The sequence below is a fragment of the Dermacentor albipictus genome, chromosome 9 (assembly GCF_038994185.2).
Source record: "Dermacentor albipictus isolate Rhodes 1998 colony chromosome 9, USDA_Dalb.pri_finalv2, whole genome shotgun sequence".
NCBI lineage: Eukaryota > Metazoa > Arthropoda > Arachnida > Ixodida > Ixodidae > Dermacentor > Dermacentor albipictus.
Genome location: NC_091829.1, coordinates 97,655,750 through 97,659,458, shown reverse-complemented (window position 1 = coordinate 97,659,458; position 3,709 = coordinate 97,655,750). Strand labels below are relative to the sequence as shown.

General features: G+C 55.3%; 1 pseudogene; it reads right to left on the bottom strand.

The window, feature by feature from the left end:
- Positions 1-557: 557 nt before the first annotated feature.
- Positions 558-3,494, bottom strand: LOC139049941 (uncharacterized; annotated as a pseudogene).
- Positions 3,495-3,709: the final 215 nt, after the last annotated feature.

Sequence of the window (3,709 nt, the reverse complement as noted above, 5' to 3'; positions counted from 1 at the left end):
GGCGTACAGTCAGGAAGTATAAAATATAGTGTTAATACTTCACAGTCCGGTGACATTTTCTGGTATGGTATAGTAGCATTATGGCAGGTTATAGTAGCTTACAGTATAGTAGGTTTATGGCTGGTATACAAAATAAACTACACATACTGCCTAGGGACAGGTGGTCAAATCGAAACCTCGGACGTTTTTTAGATCAAAAGTCTGACCAGCAGCAAGGACTAGCTTCCTGTAAAATAATAATATCTGGAGAATATTTAGAAGTCCGATATAATAAGTATGTTGCAGCGGAAAGTATGGAATGACAGTTACACTGAATTACTGTTAAACTTCCTAAGGTGAATACATCCGAGAAGCCCAGACTGCTTGGTCTAAAACGCTCTCTTTAAAGAAGTCCTTCTTAGTCGGAATTTCTCCCACGCAGTTTTTTGCCTTGTAGTTGGTCGCAAAGCTACATATTTTCTCTATCGCCGATCTTGTTCGCTGAAGTCATAAGTTTAAGTCATATCTACATCTTGAGAGAGAGAGAGAACAACTTTAGTGAAAATGCCTGCAGAGTCGGTTAGGCTCCCTCCACGCAGGGAGGACAAGCTTTCACCGCGACGCGGCCACTACGTCAGTCTCGTGCATTGTGCTCCTCGAGGTCTGCGTGCCTCGCTACTTCCGGGGATCCGAGAGGGTCGCCGCCCCCTTCCTGGGGGTGCTGCTCCCTTCTCCTCGGTTTCGCGCGGTCGCTGCCTCTCTAGAGCTGCCGAGACCTGCTGGACGGCCTTGAGTTGTGTCTCTTGGTCATAACTCCTCGTTGCAGCCTCTAGCTGCGGCGGGATCGTTGTCTTCTCGCTGGCTTCACGCGGATTTATACTACAGTCCCAAAGGATGTGGGCCGCGGTGGCTCTCTCCTTAGCGCACAGTCTACAAACGTCACTTGCGTACACGCTCGGACACACGTGCTTAGCTAGCATCGGGGTGAGCAGGGACCCCGTCTGTAATTGCCTGTATAGCACTGCCTCCTTCCGGGTAAGCCCCGGATGAGGTGGCGGCATAGTCTGTCTGTTAAGTCTGTACCACTTCACTATTTCGTTGAAGGTGGTCATCTTGTCCTTGGCACTGCACCGCGACCAACACTCCGAGTCGGCCGTGCTTGCAGCTGCGCGGTTGGTTAGTCCTCGCGCGGCTGAGTTGGCCGTCTCGTTGTGGTTCACGTTCCCGCGTTCCGACACGTCACTGCCCATGTGGGCCGGAAACCACTTGATCACCACAGGTCTTTTGTGTTCGATGTGTTCGGCCTTGCGCAGTATGCGCGCGGCCTCACTACATACCCTACCCTTGGCGTAGTTCTTCACTGCCGTTCTAGAGTCACACAACACTGTAGTGCATCCGGGGTCGGAGATGGCCAAGGCGATGGCCACCTCCTCCGGCCGGTGTGCCTCTCGAGTCCGGACGCTCGCCGCAGTCTTCGTTGCACCCGTCGATGCCCCGACAGCCACCACCGCGTATGCGTCGCTGCTCCCTCGATACTCCGCCGCGTCCACGTAGACGGCTCCTTCTTCTCTGGCGTGGAGGTCCACGAGAGCCCTGGCCCTCGCCAACCTCCGCTCCTTGTTGTGCTCGGGGTTCACGTTCCTCGGAATCGGGTAGACCCTGAGCTTTCTGTTGATGCTATCCGGTATAGGTACGTCTTCCTGCTGGTTGGCTTCCCTCGGCTCGAGGCCAAGGTCCCGCAGTATCTGTCTTCCGGTTCTCGTTTCAGAGAGACGCTCGAGTTGCGCCGTTCACTGTGCTTCGGCTATTTCGTCCAGCGTGTTGTGGACTCCCAGCGCCATGAATTTTTCGGTACTCGTGCTCCCGAGGAGGCCGAGTGCCGCCTTATACGCCTTGCGTATGGTGGCGTCTATCTTGTTACGTTCGCTCGGCCTCCAGTTGTGGAAGGCGGCAACGTACGTTATGTGGCTAACTGCGAAGGATTGAACGAGCCTAGTCAGGCTCTCCTCCTTCATCCCCGCTCTTCTGTTGGACACCCTCTTGATGAGTCTCATTGCCGCGGCCGCTTTGCCCACGAACTTGTTGACCATTTCACCGTTAACACGGTCTCGCTGGATGAGCAGCCCGAGCACTCGAATCTTCTCGACCTCCGGTATTACCTGTCCTCCCGCTGTCTTGATCGTAATCTTGGGACGCTCGTACTTGGCTTCCATATTCTTTCTTTTCCTGCCCGCTCCTGTCGGTGGAATCACCAGCAGTTCTGACTTGGCCGGAGAGCATACGAGTCCAGACCCGCCCAGCTGCTCCGCGATGGCGTTGACCGCTTCTTGCAGCGTTGTCTCGATGTGTCCGTCGCTTCCTCCCGGTACCCATAGCGTAACGTCGTCGGCGTAGATGGTGTGCCGGACTCCCGCTACTCTTTCTAGCCGTTTGGCCACCCCGATCATCACGAGGTTGAAGAGTAGCGGGGAGATCACCGAGCCCTGCGGAGTTCCCACGCTGCCCAGCTTCTTCTCTTCGAGCTTCAGGTCTCCCGCGCAGATTTCGGTGGTCCGTTCCGTCAAGAAGTCTTTGATGTACTGGTAAGTCCTTCTGCCCATGTTTAGCCTGGATACTTGGGCCAAGATAGCCGAGTGCCTCACTTTATCGAAGGCGCTCTGCAAGTCCAGCCCGAGTATGGCTCTGTTGTCATTGGTGCCCGTCATATCGTCGATGATCTCGTTCTTCAGTAAGATCATGGCGTCTTGCGTCCCGAGCTTCTTACGAAACCCGATGATGGAATTTGGGTAAAGCTCCGATTCTTCCAGGTAACGCTGCCACCTGTTCATGAGAACGTGCTCGAGGACCTTTCCCACGCACGAAGTCAGCGAGATCGGCCTGAGGTTCTCTATGTTGGGCGGCTTGCCAGGCTTGGGGATGAGGATCGTCTTGGCTGCTTTCCATTGCTTGGGCAGCCTTCCTTCTTGCCAGCACTTGTTGTAGAAGTTCGTGAGCGCTTCGATGGCCGCTTCGTTGAGGTTCTTGAGCGCTCTGTTGGTCACTCGATCGGGACCCGCGGCGGACCTGCCATTGAGATCCTGCAGGGCAATTCTGACTTCCCACGTCTGGATGTCTCGGTCTAGCGTCTCGTTCTCGTTTCCTTGGTAATCTGGGTGTCTTTCCGTGGGGGTGGTCGGTAGGTACTTGGCGTCCAAGCGCCTCTTGACCTCGTCCTCCCCGTGTTCGCAGATCGCCTTGTGTAGGATCCTGGCCAGGTTGTTTTGTTGGTGGCCCTTGGTCTTGGTTTCGTCGAGGAGGTGCCGCAGCATGTTCCACGTCTTGCCCTTGTGCATCTGTCCGTCGGCTTCGTTGCAGGCCTCGTTCCACTGTTGGGTGCATAGCACCCTGCAGTGGACCTCGATCTGCCTGTTGAGCTCGGCGATCTTCTTCCTTAGACTTCGGTTGGTTCGTCGCTTCTGCCACCTCGCCTTTATGGACTGTTTGGCTTCTATCAGGAGGGCCAGCCGACTGTCCATCTTGTCTATCCGTTCGTCCGTCTCCAGCTCTCTGGTGGCTCCTTCCGTCGTCTCAACGACGTTGGCCGCCCATTGCTCGATGTCTGTAATGTCCAGTTGCACCGCGGGTAGCGCCTTTCGAAAGGCGTCCCAGTCCGTAATGCGATGCTTCCTTATGCCGCTGTTCCCTTGGCCTTCGAGCGGTACGACGACCTCTACGATGTAGTGATCGCTGC